At 27.9% G+C, this 23,371-nt stretch overlaps 1 protein-coding gene across 1 annotated transcript in view; it reads right to left on the bottom strand.

Annotated features, from left to right (window-relative positions):
* LOC659033 (uncharacterized protein) overlaps positions 1–14,761 on the bottom strand; it is a 78,344-nt gene extending 63,583 nt beyond the window's left edge. Inside the window, exon 1 of the mRNA XM_015983068.2 lies at positions 14,618–14,761. The gene's annotated coding sequence lies outside the window, so the exon portion shown is untranslated. The remainder of the gene's footprint in view (positions 1–14,617) is intronic.
* Between the last annotated feature and the right edge of the window lie 8,610 nt (positions 14,762–23,371).

The raw sequence follows: 23,371 nt of genomic DNA, 5'->3' as shown, positions 1-23,371 counted from the left end.
TGTGCGTGAGGACTAATTTCGAGAGAATTAGTAATGTACTTGATGCATAAATAGATGATTAAATTAGGAAGCTTAAAAAGCCATCAGAGAAACTCGTAAAATGTTTTAATTAGGTAAACGAGAATCCCACTGTGAACAGTTGAACCCTTTCTAGCTAGACTAATCGATGAATGAGTGTTACCATGTTGCATGATTACAACGTTTTATGCAACTAAGAACCAAGTTCAACTACACGTTGAGAGCTGAAATTGAGTTTGGACCGAGCTGAGAGTCATAAACCACTTGTGGGTGGTCGTAATTTCCTAAGGACAAGAAATGGCCCGCCTCCTAACTAAATCAAGACGTTGGAGAAAATATAATACGTTCCGGTATTATACATTTGGGTTGGTTAACTATACCTCGTAATATTTCGATAAAAATTCTGTCACATTTTTTTCATGTGCCAGACAAATTCTTCTTTACACAAAAAATATTTTTCGACCCAACAAAAAGCAGTTTTTATTGAAACTTCACTTCGGGTATATAAAACGATTATTGATTTTTATTTTTACAACAACTTTAAAATTATTTGATCGAATATTAAATTGCTTCACAGAGACAGTTTTGGTCGTTTTTAATGTTGCTAAGTATTGCCTTCCTAACTAAGAAGTATTAAGGAAAAGTATAACCTTTTGTGTCGCTAAAATGCACTGATTAAAAATTATTTATATTGAAAGTGCGTTTTGTGCAAGACTCAAGAGTCAAAAGTATTATTTTTGAGTACACGATTATTTACTGAAAGTGTTTAGAGATTATATTAGCGTAAAAATAGTACTAGCTGTGCACAACAGGGGCTAGGGAATATTCATAACACGTACGCGTATTCCTACTGGAATTGTGCAATAATAATAATAATATAAACTAGAGAAGAGCATCTGGACATAGAATACGTAAGACGCTAGTATGATTTCACTCAGAAAAAATGTTTCGTACGTCAAAATTTCATAAATTTAGAAAAATTATTGATGATATATTTTCTTTAATTTTATGTCTGTAAAATAAAGCAACAGTTTTTTGATGTTACTTAATACCTAAACTCAATATCTCAACAAAATACGTGGAATAAGTATTAGTTGTTTCAAAACTATAAATATGCCAACGTCGCATTTTACCAAATAACTTTTTTAAATAAGGTTGATAAAAACGTAAAATAGTTATTAATGATTAGATCTCTCATTAAAGCTATAAATTACAGTAGCTATTAATTTTTTTTAAGTGTATGAATAATTTATAACAACTAATTTTGAGTGAAAATTCGACGTTGACGTTTTTATAGTTCTGATAGCTAATAGCAATTACGAATATTACATCAAACAGCTATGTACAAATACGAACCCCTTTAATAAACTGTTAACAAAATTAAATGAGATATAAGTTGCAAACTAGCAGATGGTAAATCAACAAAATAATTGCATCAAGTCCTAATTTAGATATTTGTTTAGATATGAAACTCTGATGTTTTTTATTCGAATTTATTCGAATTACGTTGCCAATAAATTGCACCGACAAATGTCAAGTATTCTACAATTTGTGCAAAGTGAAATACTGAACAGTTGTACGCTTACTCATCAATATATAAATTAAAATAAGTGGTTTTATTTTACCTAATTTAAGTATTACAGAAAAGCAGTTAATTATTTTAATATTCATTGTTTTATACATTCATTAAAAAATGTCTCAATGACATTATTTCAAAAATATCGTTTTTCAAAATTGGTGGATGCGCCGGGTTAGAATAAAAATTGTCCATATCTATTATATATAATTTTTGTTTATGCGTAAAATAAAACCGTATTATTTAAGAGTCTTATTTTTAATATTTATCCCCAGGACGATTGTAAAATGAACCCTTAGTGTAAAAAATATTTGCAATAGTTACTACGTATTTCCCTTTAATAAACTGTTAACAAAATTAAATGAGAAACAAGTTCTAGCATTCTAGCTGTGGTAAATCAACAAAATCATTGTATCAAGTCCAAATTTATATATTTGTTAAATCTGATGTTTTTTTAAGTCAAAAATAAAGTAAAATGTAAAAAGTAAAAAATAAAAAAAGTTTTTTACTAAAATGTTGTAAATTTGTAAAAAAAAGTGTTTCAACAAGAACATGTGGCTTTGACTGTGAAGGATATAAAAAATAACGCTAACTAACTAACTAATTAAATTTTGACATTAACTGTTCTAGTACAAACCTTTGATAACAACGTGGCATTTTCTTGTTATAAATTATTCATGCATTTTAAAAACAATAATTAATAGCTAATGTAATTTATAGTTTCAATGAGAAATCTAATCATTAATAACTATTTTCCATTTTTATCAACTTTAGTTTAAACAATAATTTGGTAGAAGCGACGATAACATTTCCATATTTTGAAAGAAGTAATATATCATTATAGGCCGGTTTATACAACACAAATTAATGAAATTCAATCTAGGATTAAACAAATTTAAATTAAGTTGCCATTAGATTGCATTGACAAATGTCAAATCATTCGCAAAAATGAAAATTTTATAAATAATTTCCAGCTTTTTAGCAAACACAATATTTTAATTAAAATAATAGGTTTTATTATATCTAACGTAAATATTGCAAAAAATAATTTAATTTTTAATGCTTATTGATATATACATATTTTAAAAAATATCGTATTGTAAATTTATGTCCAAAAATGGTGAATGCGCCGGGACACATTTGAAATTTTGTACTGACTGATCCAGAAAAATTGAACATGTAGGCAACAAATTTAAAAATATTTTTGTTCGTAATTTGCAACACGACAACAAGATTTAATTTTTCAGTTAAATTATTAATTTGAGGTATAACCTCAAAAAACTGTTGAATTATTGTTAACTCGAAGCTCAGTTGTTTGAATCCTTTAAAATTTAAATTCAGTATTGCCAACAAATTCGGTATTTCTAGATCAGTTTGAGTTATAAAAAAGTTTTTGATATATAAACATTGATATATAAATTATAATAAGTGGTTTTACTTTATCTAATTTAAATATTACAAAAAAGAAGTTAATTTTAATATCATTATTATTAATTAATTAATTATTTCAAAAACATTGTAGTTTTCAAAATTGGTGGATGCGGCGGGGGCGAATATTTTTTTTAATATATAATTTTTGTTTAAATTTATGTTCGTAAAATAAAACCGTATTTTTTGGGGTTTTATTTTCAATATTTATCTCCAGGATAAAGTTATCCGACGATTGTAAAATCCATCCTTAATGTAAAAAATATTTGCAATAATTACTATACATATTTCCCTTTAATAAGCTGCTATCAAAATTAAATAAGAAACAAGTTGCCTTCTAGCTGTGGTAAATCAACAAAATCATTGTTTTAAGTCCAAATTTAGATATTTGTTTAAATTAAAAAATCTGATGGTTTTTTAAGTCAAAAAAATAAAAAAAAATGGTTTTTACTAAGAATGTTGTAAACCAGTCAAAGGAAGTGTTTCAAAAGCAACATTTTAAATAGTGGCTTCGATTGAGAAGAATAAAAAAAATAAAGCTAACTAATTAAATATTGACATTAACTGTTATAGTACAACTAGTGAAATCGTTAAACCTATGATTTAGCTTTCAAAACTATTGAAAATGCCAATGTTATATATCTAATCATAATAACTATTTTACATTATTATCAACCTTAATTTAAACAACAATTTGGTAGAAGCGACGATAACACTTCCACTTTTTCAAACAAGTAATGTTTCATTATAGGCCGGTTTATACAACGCAAATTAATAAAATTTAATCCATATTGCAATAAATAATTTAATTTTTAATGCGAATGGCTATATACATATTTTAAAAAATATCGTATTGTAAATTTATGTCCAAAAATGGTGAATGCGCCGGAACACATTTGAAATTTTGTACTGACTGATCCAAAAAAACTGAGTATGTAGGTAACAAATTAAAAAATATTTTTGTCCGTAATTTGCAACACGACATCAAGATTTAAATTTTCTGTCAAATTATTAATTTGACGTATAACCTCAAAAACTGTTGAATTATTTATTGTTAACTCGAAGCTCAGTTATTTGAATCCTTTAAAATTTAAATTTAGTATTGCCAACAAACTCGGTACTTTTGGATCAGTCTGTGTTATACAAAATTTTTGTTTTGTTTTATGTGTAAAAATAAAAAAAATATTTCTGTAGTTTTTTTTGTAAAGAAATATTTGCGATAAGTACTATTTCTTTTAATAAATTATTAACAAAATTAAATGAGAAACAAGTTGAAATCTAGCAGATGATAAATAAATAAAATGATTGTATCAAATCCTAATTTTTATAACTAGATATTTGATATAAAAGTTAAAAATTTTACAATTTACAACTAAAAAAAATAAATATGATGTTTACTGGTATGTTTTAAATTTGACAAAGGAAGTGTTTTAACTAGAACATGTTAATTAGCAGCGGCTTCTATTGAGAAGTTTGCAAAACAACCACGCCAACTAATTAAATATTGATATTAATTATTGTTATAGTTCAACTTGTGAAATCGTTAATCCTATGATTTAATGCTAGCTGTTTCAAAACTAAGGAAATACCAACGTGGTATTTTTTCACAAAATTCGTTGTTATAAATCAATCATGCACTTCAGACAATAATTAATAATTGCTACTGTAATTTATAATTTCAATGAGAGATCTAATCATTAATAACTATTTTTTATTAACCTTATTTTAATTATTTCGATAAAATGAGACAGTAGCATTTCCACAGTTTTGAAACAAGTAATATGTCATTACAACACGAATTAATAAAATTTAATGCAGGATTAATCTAATTCAAATTAAGTTACCATTAAATTAAATGTCAAATCATTCGCAAAAAAAATTTGATCGCAACTGAATAATCTCCAGTTTTTTAGCAAACATAATATTTTAATTAAAATAATAGGATTTACTAAATCAAACGTAAATATTGTGAAAAATAATTTAAATTTTTGATGCTTATTGTTTGATACATATTTTAAAATAATATCATATTGTAAATTTATGTCCAAAAATGGTGGATGCGCCGGGATAAATTTGAAATTTTGTACTAACTGATCCAAAAAAACTGAGTATGTAGACATCACATTTCAAAATATTTTTTTCGTAATTTGCAACACGGCAACAAAATTTAATTTTTTTCTCAAATTATTAATTTGACGGACAACCTCAAAAAAGTGTTGAATTATTGTTAACTCGAAGCTCGGTTATTCAAATCTTTTAAAATTTAAATTCAGACTCAGTATTTCTGAATTAATCTGTTAATCTTAATTAATTATACAAAAATTTTTTTTGTTTGATGTGTGAAAATAAAAAAATATATATCTGTGAGGTTTTTTTGTAAAGAAATACTTGCGATAAGTACTATATCTTTTAATAAACTGTTAAAAAAATTAAATGAGAAACAAGTTGAAATCTAGCAGATGCTAAATAAATAAAATAATCCTATCAAATCGTAATTTATATAACTAGATATTTGATATAAAATTTAGAAAATCTAGAATTTACTTCTATAAAAAAATAAAAATGGTGTTTCCCGGTATGTTGTAAATGTGCTAAAAGAAGTGTTTTAACTAAAACATCTTAACTAGCAGCGGCTTCTATTGAGAAAGATGCAAAACAATCTCGCTAACTAATTAAATATTGATATTAATTTTTATAACGCTTCTTACTATAACTTGTAAGATTGTTAAGACTATAATTCATGTATATCATTATAGTTTAGAAAAGGCCAATTAAAAAAATTAATTCAGGATTTAACTAACTGGAATTAAGTTGCCATTAAGTTACACTGACATTTACCAAGTTAATCGCAAATAAAAATTTGATTGCAATTAAATTATCTCCCGCCTGTTTAGCACAAACACAATATTTAATTTATATTAAAATAATTAGTTTTACTTTGTCTAACTTAGAAACTACAAAACATAATTTATTTCTGATGCTGATTGCTTTATACATATTTTAAAAAATATCGTATTGTAAATTTATGTTAAAAAATGGTGCATGCGCCGGGATACGCTTAAAATTTTGTCCTTACGTATTGTATAACATTTTTGTTTTATTTTGTTTTTGAAAATAAAAAAATACTTTTCTGGTAGTCTTTGTGTAAGGAAATATTTGCGTTATTATCTGTTCACGATTGTTTGAAACACGTAGAAGGCGTAGATATAGTTTTGTTAAGTTAGCTCTAGGTGCTGTCTTCATGACATTGTGCTTTGAAAAATTCGCCTTGTTGTCAGTTCTACTTTATGTTAATTTAAAATGCCGAAAGTAATTTCTGTTGATAAGAAAACGTGTAAATAATAAATAAATAAATAAAGGCTTAGAAGAATACAAGAAAGATAGACCGGACTTTTTATCTAATAATAATGAGCGAAATACAATAAATAAAGTATTCAAGTATTCAATATTGCCGCATATAATTTAAATTTTAAAGAATGACATAGTAATTACATTATTTTCAAACTATCGTATGTTCAAAAATGGTGGATGCGCCGGGATACAGTTAAAATTTTGCCCATATGTGCTGTGTTCAATTTTTGTTTAATTTTCTGTAATAGTAAAAACATATTCTTGTTTCGCTAAAATTAATCAGGCTAGTACTTAGGTAAGTGTTCAAATTAATGCTTGAAAGAGTTTCGTTTTTAACTTTATAAAGAAAAATTCGATATACTATCATATGATATGCAAAGTTCGACAGTTCACACTCCCTAGCAGAGGGGACGCAAACAAAGCTTTCAGAAAGATTAGGATCATAAATATGTATACAGGGTGATTCAAAAGTAACGCAACATCTAGTGGTAATAAAAACCATCAGTCTCAGATCAGATCATGTATTCTTGAATTTAGTTAACGGAAATGTTAGAGTTAACAGAAAACACCAATTTATTAAATGGATTGTATTTAACAACATTACATTATTATGTTCTTGTACAAAAAAAACACTAAATATAAATTAATTTGTAGGAAAATATCCGCATTAATTTCTATGCTAAGCTCAGCGTCTTTTATTTCAACATCTTTTATTTAGGAAAAGATCCGCATTAATTTGTAAGCTAAGCTCAACGTCTTTTATCACAATTTAAGAATTAGTCAGACACTTTTGAATTGAGATGAACAATGCCTTCATAATTTTACGAGTAAAAATTCTAGATCAGCTATAGAAGCATCGAATATTCAATGTAAGATAAACATCAATTTGGAAATTGAAATTATATTTGTTTCAAGTTACAGACTGTTAAAGTTGGAAAAAAATCTCTAACATTTTGTTTGAACAAAGAGAATTTTTTTGCTTAGTTCGCTGGAACCTTTATTAATTTTTCAACAGTGTAAAATTCCTTACCTTCGAAACACTCTTTCTGTGTTTCTCTGATGTATTTTTAAAACAAAAGTTCTCGGGCCTTTTTCTATGATTGGCTACAGACTAAATAACTGCATCGAGTATATCAATCCAACTGCTCTTTCATAATAGTAATAGTTTATGTAAAAAATAATAATTGGAAATAACACAGAATCTCGGGTAAGTTCATCAAAAATAGAAACAGCAAAAATTGACCATGCAAACCATTCAGGAAACTCATTATTTTAAACAAAGTATAAACATTAATCCATGTACACGAACGATTTAGTTAATAGCAAAAACGGAATGTCTCTGGAAATTATTAAAAATTAAACTAGTTAAATGTCTCAAAAAAAAACATCACATTTCTATCCAAATTCCAAAACTGCATATCTTGATTTAGATTAGAAGAAAAGCAAACTAAGAACGCACCATTGCCCGCAATATCCCCTAAAACAACCCTATTTTTGGACATCGATAACCTTTATTATGCACATTTACATTTTATATATTTTTTTATTATTACAGTATTCTATTTCTTATTACTGTTCTATTTTCGAAAACTGTTATATGGATTGCGTTGTATTTTTATGCATCAATTATGTAATTTGTAATAGCTGGAGGACTTACCTCAATAGCCAATGAAAACATCAATAAAACGTTTATTATTATTTATATTATAACTGAGATGTTGAAATAGAAATTCTAGGAAAACACCATTAATTTTTAATGTAACTATTATGTTCGCATACACCATACAAATATTTGTAAACAGCTAGCTAATGCAAAACTTTTGAAACAATATTAAGCACACATAGGAATAAAGAACCTTTTCCTTTCCTTTAATCATTCATTTGGAAATAAACGCTGGCAATATCTAAATTTTAAATCAAATCTTAAGATACAAATCTTGCTTTGAAAATATCTAATTTTCCTTAAATGTAGGTCACACGCAATTTTTCTGTCTAATTTTTACTTTGCATCTTTGTCATATTACGGATGTATAAATTGTGTCATTCTCTCACTCACAAATTTCGAACACTTCATTGACCCAACAATAATCCTTTTCTTCGTCCTATTTTCCCCTCAATCTAATCCGCCCCATTATTGACTTACTTCTTCCTCTTCTTTATTCGAATCGTTTTATGATGATTTCCGCAAGAATCGAAAAAACAGTTTTAGTTTTAGTTTTAGACATGTAATAGTTACTTGACGCTTTTGCTTTATTTTCTATTTTTTAAAGAAATGTAGTAATGCATTGATATATTTTTTTTAAACTGAACATAAAACTAACAGTGTTATAAGTGTTATTTTTTTATCAGTAAAATAAAAACTTCAGAATATACTTTTTGTTATTATCACAATGTACTCTTATTATTCTTCTATACCGGTAAATTATTATGTGAATTGCGCTGTATACATTAATTATGTACGCAGACCAATACGAATGAAAATGTTTATTATTATTTTTACTACAACTAAGAAGTTGAAGCAGAAATTCTAGGAAAACACCATTAAGTTTCAATGTTACTCGTAGTATCATGTTACCTCACACAATACAAATATTTGGACAGAGCTAGTTAATGTGGAATATTTCAGTAAGTATAAGTAATTTTCCCTTTTTTTAAGTTTTCGTTTATATTTGTAAGAAAACGCTAACAATAACTAAAATAAAATCCAAAATCTAAAAATTTCTAAAAATTCTAATTTTTCTCAAATGTAGGTCACACGAAGTTTTTCTGTCTAACATTCTGACTTACATTTGCATCTTTGTTGTTTATAAATTGTGACCAAATATTTAAACAAAGGTAGCTAATGTAAAACTTTCTGAAACAATAGTAAGCACTCTGGTAAGCACACAACTACTTGGTAATTTCCTTCTTTACAAGTTTTCATTTTACTTTGTCAAAAACCGTTCACAATAACTTAATTTCAAATTAAACCTAAGGATACAGATTTTGTTTTAAAGAATCCAATTATTTTTTTAATCTAATATTTACTTTCGCATCTTTGTCATGTTACGAAATTTTAAATTTTCTCACCCTCTGACATGGAGCACTCCACTGACCCAACGATAACCTTTTTCTTCGTTCTATTTTTTCCCTCAATCTAATCCATCTCATTATTGACTTACTCCTTCCTCATCTTTATTCGAATTGTTTTTTATTCAAACCGTTCCGTGATGATTTCCGCGCGAAGTGAGAAACCCTTTTAGTTTTGGTTTTAGTTTCAGACACACATCGCAAATACTTAAAACTTTGTCATGTAATGTCCTGTAAGTAAAGTAATAATTTTTTGGAATTTTTCTTTACTTAACCAATTATGCTCCGTATCAACTGCACACTCACTTAAGAAGTATCTCTAACTAATGTAAAATTTTTGCAACAACTCATATGTTCTAATTTCCCGTTTCTAAGTTTTTATTTTCGATTATGTTATAATTTTAAATAAAAATACCTATCTTCTTTCAAAGAATCTAATTTTCCTTGAATGTAGATCATACGGCATTTTTCGGTCTAATTATTTCTTTCGTATCTTTGTCGAAATCGTATTTGTCGTATCATTCCTTTGATAGTGATAAAAGCATGGGGAGAGAAACTACTGGAGAGAGCATAGACGAAAAACCCTGGTCTTTTTTTAGCTTTTTCCGAAATGCACACGTAACCTTTCTGTATTAATTAATTAATTTTTGTATATTTTCATATAACGGCGCTATTGGGTGGGTACTTGTAGCTCATGTGCAATAAAAATTTTTGGCGTTGAAAAAGAACAAGTCGACACACTGAAACAATTTGTTTTATTCTCAAGTCAACATCATAAATCCTAATAAGGTTTTATGTAGCCAAAACTTCCTCTTTAATACAAATTTTGAAATTTTGAACCAGTGGTGTAGATATTTCAATTTTTGGGAAAACATATTTCCATAGAAATATTGCATATTTCTATATTACTACATACATGTCAAGAATTTTTCAAAAAGGTTTTTGGAATTTGGGTGACGCCTTAGTACCTACCACAGAAGTAAAATTAACATCAACTGCACTAAGCAAAAAGTGATTAAAAGACAAATTAAGAATAGACCATAAAAGATGTTTATAGCTCTCTCAAGAACTTGATATTGCCGGTAGGAGGCACACTCTCTCCAGTAGTGTCTCCCTCCACTAATAAAAAACATTCAACAAAGTTAAAAATTCCTATGATGACAAACAATGTTTGGGCTTTTTTACAAAATATAACTAACTCTGAAAAGATTAGTTCTTTGAGTTAAGTTTTTGGAATTTCAAATAATTTTTTTCTTACATTTAGGGCATGACAGATCCTGTAACGTTAAATGCATACCTGTTGAAAATATAATTTCGTCGTCTCAGATACAAAACATTTAAGAATTTAGCAAATTCGGTATAAAATTACATTCTACCAAAAGCAACAATTGCTAAAGTAAAAAAAATCAAAAAGTGATCACAATACGAAAGTTCATTTCGAAGATTAAAAAAATACTTGATTATTTTGTCAAGTTACAGGTTGTTAGACTTTCTTTCACTTTCTAAAACAAAGAAAATTTTTTGTATAGTTTACTGGAATCTCTATTAATTTTTTCTTACCTTCGGCACATTATTGCTATTTTTGTTAGAGAAGTTCTTGGGTTTTGTTATATGATTGGTTTCAACCTAGACATCTTTGATTTCGCTATTAAAAGGTTATAAAAAATAATTTGAAAGTTAAATAATGTGTAGAGTATTTCCAAAATGCAGAACAACTAGAACAGACCACTGATTTTGGAGCTATTTATTGTCGCAATTGACTATTCAAAAAACAAAAAGATTCAGGAAACTCGAAGATATTACCATTAGAAGCAAAATCATCATGTCTCCAAAAAAGAAGAAAAAATTTTCAAAAATGCTTTATTTCCAAATTCATTTCCAAAATAGCAAATCTTGATCAAATTAGAAAAAAGTAAAGTAAGAAAAATTATAATTTCTCTAAATCAATTGTACTGTATTTTTCTACACAATTATGTTCGCAATTGCTGGAAACTTTCGGTCAATAAAGCTAATAAAAATGTTTATTATTATTTTTACTATAAGTGAGATGTTGAAGTAGAAATTCTAGGAAAAGATCATTAATTTTAATAGTTGCTCGAAGTAATATGTTACCACACACAAAACAAATATGTGAATATTACTAGTTAAGGTAGAACCTTTGAGTATAAATAATTTCCCTTTTTTTAAGTATTCGTGTCTCACAATACCTAAATTTTAATTCAATTCTAAAGCTAGGAAACTTTTTTTTTAAATCTGATTTTACATATATGTGGGTCATAGGCAATTTTTCTCCCTAATTTATATTTTTTTTTAAGTTTTTGTGAGAAAACGCTCGCAATAGGTAAATTTTAAATCAATTCCAATTCATGTCCGATTCTTACTTCGCATCTTTGTTATGTTACGTATGCATAAATTGTGTCATTCTCTCACCCACAACCATCATGCATTGACCCACCCATAACCTTTTTCTTTGATCTATTTTTCCCTCAATCTAATCCACCTCATTATTGACTTACACCTCCCGTTCTTTATTTAAACCGTTTGGTCATGATGATGATTATTTCCGCGCGAAGCGAAAAAACCCTTTTAGTTTGAGTTTTAAGTAATCTCTTATCGCAATTACTGATGCTTTCGGTTAAATCTTGTATTTTTTTGTAGTTAAAATAATAATTTTTTAATTAAAAGAATGGCGATACTCATATGAAAAAAAAATAGTATTTCTAATTTCTCCTGTTTCTAACTTTTTATTTTTGCTTATGAAATAATTTTAAATAAAAATACATTTGTCTCAAACAGAAGATACCTATCTTGTTTTAAAGAATCTAATTTTTTTTTAATGTAGATCATACGCCATTTATACCATCTAATTATTTTTTTTTCATATCTTTGTTTAATCATATTCCGATCGTACAGTGAAATTCAAAAGTATCGTACAGTGGCTAACACAGAATTTTGTTCAACTATGACATTTCGTTGACATAAACGTATAATCCACACCTCTTGATAACTAAATGACAAAAGTGTCCGCTACTGCACCATCCCTTTGATTATGACAAAATCATGGAGAGAGAAACTACTGGAGAGAGCATAGACAAGAAAAACCTGGTCTTTTTGTGGCCTTCTCCGAAATGCACACGTAAACTTTTTTTATTCTATTCCTAGAATTAATTTCTGTGTATTTTCGAATAACGGTACTATCGGTGGGTACTTGTAGCGCATGTATGTACAGTAAAAAAGTATGGAGTTGGAAAAAAACGAGAAGTCGACAGACTAGAACAATATGTTTTATTTTCAAGTCAACATCATAATTCCTAATAAGACTTTACGTAGCCAAAACTTCCTCTTTAATACAAATTTTAAAACAGTGGTGTAGATATTTCAACTTTTAAGGAAAGACTTCACAGTTCTATGGTACTAAATCCATACAAAAAAAATTTCAAAACGGTTTGTGGAATTTGGGTACTCTTTAGTACCTACCACAAATTTAAAATTAACATCAGCTGCACTAAGCAAAAAGTATTTTAGAGAAAAATCAAGAATAGACCATAAAAGGTGTTTATTGCTCTCTCAAGAACTTGATATTGCCGGTAGAAGGCACACTCTGTCCAGTAGTTTCTCCCTCCACTAATAAAAAACATCCAACAAAGTTAAAAATTCCTATGATGACAAAAAATTTTTGGGCTTTTTTACGAAATATAACTAACTCTGAAAAATTAGTTCTTTGAGAAAAGTTTTTGAAATTGTAGTTATTTTTTTCTTAGATGTAGGACATGACAGATCCTAAAACATTAAATGCATGCCTGTTGAAAACATAAAAAATTTCGTCTTCACAGGTACAAAACTTTTAAATATTTAGTAAATTTAATATAAAATTACATTTTATAAGATCGAATACAATAAAGCAACAGTTGCTAACGTAAAAAAATAAAAAAAACTAAAATTAAGTTGCAGAAAAAAATATGCTTGACTTAAGATTTGTTGAGAATTTTTGATCAGTGATCACAATACGAAAGTTCATTTCGGATATTAAAAAAATATTTGATTATTTCGTCAAATTACAGGTTACAGGAATTTCTTGTACATTTGTAGAACAAAGATTTTTTTCGTATAGTTCACTTTAACCATCATTAATTTTTTCTTACCTTCGGGACATTCTTGCTATTTTTATTACAGAAGTTCTTGAGTTTTGTTATATAATTGATTTTAGCCTAGACATCTTACACATCTTGTTAATTTCGCTCTTAAAAGGTTATAAAAAATAATTTGAAAGATACATAATGTATAGAGTATTTCCAAAATATATAACAACTAGAACAAAACACTGATTTTGGCCCTACTTATTGTCTTAATTAACTATTCAAAAAAGAAAAATGTTCAGGAAACTCAAAGCTATTAGCATTAAAAACAAAACCATCATGTCTCCAAAAAGGAAGGATGAAAGTAAAATATTTTCTACACAATTATGTTCGCAATTTGTACTAGCTGGAGACCTTCGGTCAATATAGCCAATAAAAATGTTTATTATTATTTTTACTATTACTACTAAGAACATTAATTTTGATTGTTGCTTGAAGTAATATGTTACCACACACAAAACAAATATATGAATACAGCTAGTTAAGGCAGAACTCTTTGAGTATAAATAATTTTCCCTTTTTTAAGTATTCGTTTCTCACAATACTTACATAAACTATCTAAAGATAGGATACTTTTTTTAATCTGATTTTCCTTAAATGTGGGTCACAGGCAATTTTTCTGCCTAATTCTTACTTGTTTTAAAAGTTTTCGTAAGAAAGCGCTCACAATCGGCAAATTGTAAATCAATTCCAATTTATTTTCGATTCTTACTTCGCATCTTTGTTATGTTACGGTGCATAAATTGTGTCATTCTCTCACCCACAACCATCGAACACTCCATTGACCCACCGATAACCTTTATCTTCGTTCTATTTTTTGCCCCAATCTAATCCACCTCATTATTGACTTACACCTTCCGTTCTTTATTCAAACCGTTTGGTGATGATGATTTCCGCGCGAAGCGAGAAAACCCTTCTACTTTGAGTTTTAGTTAATCTCATATCGCAATTACTGACGCTTTCGTCTTAATCTTGTAATTTTTTTGTAGTTAAAGTCATAATTTTTTAGTTAAAATATTGGCGATTTTTCTGAACTTACCAATTAAATTCCGTGTCAACAGCACACTCAAACAAAGACATGTCTCCACTCACGGCGGGCGCTAACTGAAGCTCGACGCCAGACCGACGTCGAGCGACGGTAGCGCCCGATCCGGGTGCGGAGACGCTTGCAAATGCCGCTGGGTCAATACCAGAATTTAGACTCACCTGTGAGCTTTTCATACTAGACGTGCGCCATAGGCGAACACCCACGCTTTTAGGGCGAATTGACGGGCGTTATATGGACACTAAAGCACAGCCTGTAGCTTCGCCGGGCGTCATAATGCATGCTGTTAATAATGGAAGGGAAGCTTCACGACGCCTAGACGGTGTGAATAATGCCCTACACCCATATTTGATGACGAATAATTGGCATAATATGTGTCTTTGAATTAAAAAAACAGTTAGTAGTGTTTTAAAAGTCGCTTCATAATTTATCGAACACTTGTTTGAGATCCTAAATTAGGACGGCGACTTTTATGTGCCTATTGCAAATATTGGCTTGCTTTTAAGGGAGGGAATAATAGTTATTTAAGCTACAAACGACGTATATTTGATATGCTGTAAGGAAACCCTAGAACCAAGGTTGGTTGCTATTAAATTCACGTTTCTTGTGCAATTTTCATAATTATAATTTAGCTTTGCTGTGGTAAAAAAGTAAATAATTTTTGGTTTAAAAAAGTGAAACGTCGTCAAGTTGTTTAAAATGGAAATAGATGAGTTGGCAGATGCGACAGAGCATATCTATCAGACTTTATCAAATTCAAGAAGAAGGTTTTATCATTTTAACATCCGATTTAGAGAAAAGAAATCATTAACTTAACATTTTCAGTGTTAAGTTAGTCTTGAATTAAAATTTGATTGCAATCAAATGTTTTCTAAACTAGAGAGACCGTTAACTTGTAAAAAATTTGTCTAGTTTAAAAAAAATCAACGGAAATTCCAGTAATTCCATTAACCCATAGTATCTGTCAATGGTACTAATTTCAAATTAGGATAATTTTAAGAAATTTAACGTAATTTCCATCCACGACGAATTCCAAAAAAATCACTGTATTCGCAAATAATTCATTTTACGTAATCCAAACTAACTTCAGCTTTCAACACTTTTACCAACTGTATATTGCAAAAGTTTCAATTATTGTATTTCAGAAACTATCAAATGTATTTCAGAAAGAGTAATTTGCAAATATAATTCATCTTCTCTGGAATAGATTTAACCGACATTGGATACTTTCTGAAGGTCAATTAACTAATCTAAAATAATACAACTGATATTTTCTAAAATTAAACACATACACTTTGAATTACTATAATTGGTATAGGTGGAGTAATTTCAAATTAATTTCTATAATACTAAAAAAATCAAAAAGAATTCCAGTAATTTAAAACAAAATGCGACAATTCTAAGACTTCTAATAATCAATAATATAAAATTTCATCAAGTATAGTGATAATTCCAAATTAATTCCTGTAATTCCAATTTAATTTTCGTAATTTCTATTCTAAAGAGTCATAATTAGAATTATTTGTTCTGTTTACTGTGTTATAAAAATTAAAAAAATTTAGTTCAAGAAGACAAAACGTCGTCAAGCCGCCGTTAACTGAATGTGCAATTAACTTGAAAAAAATCTTAACAACTAAATACAATTTATTCCAAAGAAATTCACAGAGGTTTCAATAATTCTGCAAATCCTTAGTAATTGCAAATTAAATCCAAATTAGTACCTGCCAGTATTTTCTGCTTAATTCCAGTAATTTCAAATTAATTTCAAAATTTAATGTAGATTTCATGCCCAGTAATTTGAAGTAAAAATAATTCCAGTAATTCCAAAAACATTCCACTAATTGCAAAAAACCTAGTAATTCGCAAAAAATTCTCGAAAATTTTAAGAATTTACTAATTATTTCCGTAGTACGTAATTAATTACTGCTTAATCTAATAATAATTCCAAACTAGTTTCTGTAATTGGAAATTCAATTCCCATAATTCCAACTTAATTTTCCTAATTTTGAAATAATTCCGAACTAATTCTGATAATTCTAAGAAATTCAACGTAATTTCTAAAATAGATTCGGATATTTTCAAAAAGATTTACAGAAATTCAAAAAATCATTCCAGTTATTCACAACTAACTTATCCTAATTTCAGATTAATTCTAATAATTCCGAAAATAATTCAAAATTAGTTTCCCTAATTTGAACTTAAGTTCTTGCATTTCCTAAATAAGACTAACTTTGATACTTCTAAAAAATTCATTTATTCTAAAAATCTCGAATAAATAAAAAAAATCAAATTACTTTATAAAGACTTCCAGTGATTATATAAACAGATTTAGTATTTCATAAAAATTGCAGTTTTTCACAAATAATACCAGGAGTTTACCAGTAATTTCCAAAAAAATACAAAATTTCTAGGATTCAAATAACCCACAGTAATTTTTGATTAATTCTGATAATTACAAATAAATGCTTGTAATTCCAAATTCACATAATTCCAAATTGAATTTTCGAAACTTCAACTTAAATTCCCGTAATTCCAACTTAATTTCCATAATTCCAAACTAGTTCCTACAATTTCAAGTTAATTCCGACAAAATTCACTCTAATTTTCATTCCAAATAATCTCGCACAATTCCAAGTAAATTGTAGTAATTTACAAATAACTCAAGTGATTCCCACAAAATATCACCAACATATTAGAAATTCCAACAGTACATAGGTACACAGTAGTTTCAAACATCACCTAATTAATTCGCGTAATTAACATCTTACAAAACAATTTTTGTAATTTCAATTTATTTCCGATGATTGTAAGATAGTTTTAACTTCCAACGTCATTTCCATTCAAAATTATCTGAAATAATTCCAACAACGCTAATTCCAAATTTCAAAAATAATTTTAATAATTCAAAATGCTTCCAAATAAAAAAAACATAAGAAAAAATTCCATGTAAAACAGAATGTAACAATTCACAAGATCCTGACGTAGAGACTACAGCATATGACGTTTCACACTCCCACATAATACATCCGATTATTGACTCGAACCCAAGATCAATATTTTATAATTCATTCAGTAATTACTTTTATTGAAAAATCATTAAACAGTTAAACATTAAACAGAAATGTTAAAAAAAAGTTAAAACGTTAAATTAGTTAAAATCATGTAAAAAGAACATAAGTGTTTCAAAAGTTTTTTCATTAATCATCGAACACTTGTTTGAGAGAATAAATTAAAACGACTATGTACTTCTGACAAATATTGTCTTACTTTTGGGATAAGAAATTATTATTATTTAAGCTACAGACATTTTTATTTGCGAGGAGAACCCAAAGTTAGTTTACTTTCTGAGGATATAAAATTCATGTTCCTTGTGGAGTTTTCGTAATTATGATTTAGCTTCATCGCTTAGTATGACAAAAAATATCTATACAGGGTGTATACAAAGTAGCGCATAAGCAACAAAAAATCTGTCTTAATTATTCTTAGCAATATTAATAAACAAGTAAAGTGAAGTTTTTTTTTAATTTTTAAAACATTTTTATTTTTTATTTTTGTTTCCATTAATATAAACATTCGCTAATAAACACCTACAGTTTTCATATAGTGTTCGTTATTTTTCTAGCGTTTACGATTTATATTTATAAAGTGTAACTTTTAATGAAACCTAGCGCTTTATTTTTTCTCTTTCTAAAATACATTTGGTACTTTAGTAAATACAATTGATCAATCAAAAATACATTTTTTGTACTTTGGTTTCATAAATTGTTTCACAAGTGTTTCACAAAGAGAATTTTTGTGCAACTCCTTTTAGTAAATTTTTTGGAGTTGTATTGGCAGTGCTGGGCTGGGTGTCACCAGTCATCACTGTAATTTAATGTGTGATCTGTCAACAGCCTCATGTCGTTTACTTGTAAAACCCGATAATTAACAAAATTAAAAAGAAATAGTTTGAAAAAATTTCGATAAGTTAAACTAAACAAAATCAAATTACAAAAATAGAAAGTAGAAAAAATCGTATAGATTACACTCGTTTTACAAGACTTAATTGTAGCATTCGTTCTCTTGGCGCACTCTTTTGTCGTGCTCCAAAACCATTCGTGCCACAATAGAACGTCTTATAAAACTTCAATAATAATATACAATTTCTGAAATTAATCGTATTCTGAACTACAATTAGAAAAGATAAAGTCGTATTTTTAGGACAAAGAGAGTTAGCTTTAAGTTATTTCTTTCTGGGTGATTCTCTCCCCAAGCATTTTCCGTTCGTTAGTTATCTTAAATATCTAATAACTTTCAGCGTGATGTTTGATTTTTGTTGCCATCAAAAATTGTTAAAGAAAGTTATTTTGCAAGTAATGAAGTAAAATTTTTCAACAATTTTTTTCTTAAATTATTAGAAAATGTAGCTGTCTTAAAAAAATTAATTGTTGACATTTTCTTGTATATACAGGCTACTCAAAAACTGGCGCACGAACTCAGTGGTATGTTGTTGAGAAGCATGTGTAGATTACGAAAAAAATTTTGAAAAAATTCTTAAAAAAATATTTTCGAAAATCTGGAGCTACAAACTTATTTTGTTAACTCCTTCAGTTTTCATTATTTTTTATTGTTTTTGTGTTTCACACTAAATAATAGATTTCTGACGAAACGATGAATAAATATTTTTAAATTTACTAGCTGACTTTAGCAGTTTTTTAAATTAAAAAAAAAATAAAATCTATCAAAAAAATCACAATTTGTAGATCTGCCAACACTGCGAATTATTTCCTAGGAAACCATTTCAAGAATAATTTATTTTTATTGTTGATCAAATTCTACTGTGATTACGACTGTTATACAATATCGCCACATATCATTTATTTAAAATTCGTTATTTACCAATAACTTTAATAATAAGAATTTTTTTTACTATTTCCATCTTTACATGTAAGCAATTTACAATTTTCCACAACACACCATTGAGTTGGTGCGCCGGTTTTTGAGCACCCGGTATACACTAGACCTATAACTTTATTCGTTTTATTTAAATTTTACTCAATTTAAAAAGTACTTCGTAAATAAAACGTTTGCAATATTTGCGGTAATATTCCTTTTCAGAGTTGGAGAGAATTCAATTTGTTAGATGACAGTTTAATTTATACTTGCTTTAGAGTCTTCTAAACCTAAGATTTAAATTAAACATTTAATCACTCTGTATCTGAGCTCTATCTCCAGACCACAAATCATTTTAATATTGTGGCAGATAGTCAGATCCAATTAGAGACTGAACAAAAACTATGAAATCAAATGTTTTTTATGTGAACAAATTACTTTATAAATAGTTATTTACCTAACGAGTTTGAAAACTGCAATCTTTAAAATTGCTTCACAAACAAGTTAGGTTACAATATTTTTGTAACAAATATCTCAAAAAAACAGTAATATTTTTTTTGATAATTTAGTTCTTTTTGCTTATGAGTTGGTAACAGATCACACAATCATCACATTAATATTAACATGAACTGTCACTTATCATAAAATATCGTTTCCATCTCAACGGTAGTGATACCAACCTATCAAATATCCCTAGCCATTCTTTGTAACAATGGCTAGGGATATTTGATAGGTTGGTATAACACCACAGTGCGGAAAAGTTCGTGCTAACTAAAAGCTATGAGTAGAAAAAACTATTTAACAAATGGTACAGTTAAAAAAAACTGGTGGGTGAATAAGAACTTTTTCCGAAAAATACGAAAAATAAGTTTTATATTGGAAATTAAAAAAATCTCTTCAATACTCGTAAGTTTTTATAATAGGTAATGCATAATGATTTCCTTAGTGGTATTCAAATACTCCATACATGCCTGCACACACGTCTGCGGCTTAAAACGAAGTTGAGGAAATTGAGGAAACGTGCAGTTCTTGTAAATTCCAAAAAGTAAAGACCTGAGCACCTCCCTTTCAATAAAGATGAATGCTTTTACATAACAAAGCAGATTCGACTTGCTGTCACATCTAGTTTAGATCAAATGTTCGTAACAAGTGATTTTAGAACGACATTCTTGTTCTGCTTTTTGTACTGATACTTCTTTTACTGGCTTAATAATAAACCCTGTAAAAATCTACATAATTCAAAGGCCATTTTTAAACGCAGACAGTTTACATCGAAAACGTTTCAGCTTAACCCATTTTGCGAACTTTCAATCAATGTTATACGAGTAAAGCAAAATTTTGATTCAATAATACACCTATGCGCTGCTACATTTTGAATTTTAATTATCATCACATAAAATTCGTAAATTAAATTTGGGGCTGCGCTGACTGTCTGACTTTGTTCAGTATAGTTTCGCAATTTGCCAACATTGAATTAGGGGAGATGTGTTGAGCAGTGAACAAGTTACAAAGCAACCGATAAGAGCTGCTCACATATCAAAGCGCGAATTTTGTGACAGAGTAACTCAATTCGTTTTGGCGAAAATACTTCGTCTTATCAGACATCGAAACAAAGTTTAATTAAAATCTAACAGCTAATTGCAATAGATGTCCGCAGTAAATAACAGGAAACAAAAGACAAGAAACTTTTAAAACTGTTTCACTACCAAATTAAGTTTAAGGAACTTGGCTTAACTTACTTGCAAACTTCAATAAATTGCATTTCGTTTTCCTAATACAAGTTTAAATAGGACATGTGGTCTGAAACTTGGCTCAAAAATATTTTGAACTGTGGAAGGTACACCAATCGATAAGCGAAGAGAATTGTTAAAACAAACAGGATAATACAATTTCCAGGAGGCACATACAACCTACTAATCAAGATAAATAGCAACTAAAACCGATTAATCAAACAGGGACGACCTTCGGAGCAGAGCAGTGTGTCATTAGATTAACAAGGAAAAAAATTATTTTATTTGTAATTAAGTGGGCCATTAACATTAGGCAAAATTGATTATTTTTCCAATGCAATCACATACAATGAAATTGTAAGGTAAATTCTACCAGAGAGGCAATTTGTGCTGAAAAGCACAATGAATAATGAATGGCTTCAAGAGATATCTGATATTATAACAGCAGACGAAATGGTTTTCGAAGCTAAAATATGAAAACAGACCTACATCATAAAGATGCTCAAACGAATGGTTATTTTTAATTAAGACAGTGTATTCCAATTTCTCGTACTTGTATTACGAGCATATTTGAGCAATGTGTCTACAAAAGGAATTTCTTGCTGTTTAATTGCCTCAGAAAAATAATGAAAGAGTTGAACAGGTTTCCGGTTACTAATTCGACAAATGTTGCAAAAAAAACTAATAAATACAATTTAATTAAGAAATTGAAAAAATAGTATTACAGTAATGAAGGATTATAAATAACTTGAAAATGTAAAAAAGAAACATGTTATTCTTGGGCATAGAGTATGGTGGTTATTCAAAAACAGAAATTTAATCATTCAGTGCATTTCTTTTTGTTTTCTTTACCTCCATGTTGACAAATACAAATAGCATAAATATTTGTACATTTCATTCTTTGTCAGTCTCATATTTTATTTACCAAAAGAATAATACAGGAGGAGGTATTGATAAGCCATAAAATACAATAAAACGCCCGGATATTTGGAAACACAAAATCTTATTTACGTATTTTATGTACAAAATAACCAAAACGAAACACTTCTGTGAAAATTTTTGTCTCGATCAGTAAACGACTTTTCAGACACATAGTTTCGTCGTTCATGTTTTTTGAGTTTTGAAAAATTGTTAGATTAATATATGATTACTACAATTACAACAAAAATCCAGTTTATAGGAAGAAGAATGTATTTCAAAGTTTTAAAATCAGGGACTTTATTAAAAAAATATATTATAATTATACAATTATATAATAAGTATTATAATTATAATAAGTATAATAAGTTTGATTAGACAAATTAATAAAGATTGAAGGTGTGTTAAATTTCAGATTTCTGTCGATTTTGTATGTACTTTTTTCAGGTTTTCACACCGAATCCATAGAGTTTAATTTACCTGTGTTTAACTGTTTTAATTTTTTTTTGGTTAGATAAATATGAAACAATTTAAATCAATACCCATTTTGCGTTTGTTTGCACATTATTTAACTAAACTTTCGCACTCTTTTAGATTTTGAATTTCAATTTTGTTCTGTTTTGTTAAAAACTAAAAAACTGATGTTATGTTTTCGCTTAAGGAAAATATAAATAGAATAATAAAATAAAATGTAAGACGGTAAAAAACTGAAGACAAAAATCTATATAATGAAAACGACACACAAATCACTGAAAAACTGGGAAAACTATTTACTTCAAAATCACAAAATTTCGGAAATTCAAATCATATCTGAAATAACAATAATTTCTAATCAAAACTCAAAATACCATTATAAATCGAAAACTATAAAATGTAAAAATGTCATTTTGAATTATGATTTTCAAGATTTCGTTTTTTTTACAAAGTTTTGATTTTATAAAGTTTAAGCATTTAACTCCTGGTTAAGTTATAGTTAGAATTCTGACACCTATACGAATTTTTAGTTTCATTTCCAGGGTATTTGTCAATTAATCCTCGACTTCTGTAATCTTTAGATTTTTGATTGATGGATAAAGTTTACAAAAAACTGAACAACAATAAAATTGGGTCTTTGTTGAAGTTATTTATATTAGGATTAGGAGATAAAGCTTAAATTGCAAATAATGCTTAATAGAAAAATCTTGAAAAACAAGAAAAGATACCCTATAACTGCAAAATATAAACAATT

Source organism: Tribolium castaneum, chromosome 2 (assembly GCF_031307605.1).
Source record: "Tribolium castaneum strain GA2 chromosome 2, icTriCast1.1, whole genome shotgun sequence".
NCBI classification, from domain to species: Eukaryota; Metazoa; Arthropoda; class Insecta; order Coleoptera; family Tenebrionidae; genus Tribolium; species Tribolium castaneum.
Note: the sequence above shows the minus strand (reverse complement) of the source record. Positions and strands in the feature narration are given on the sequence as shown.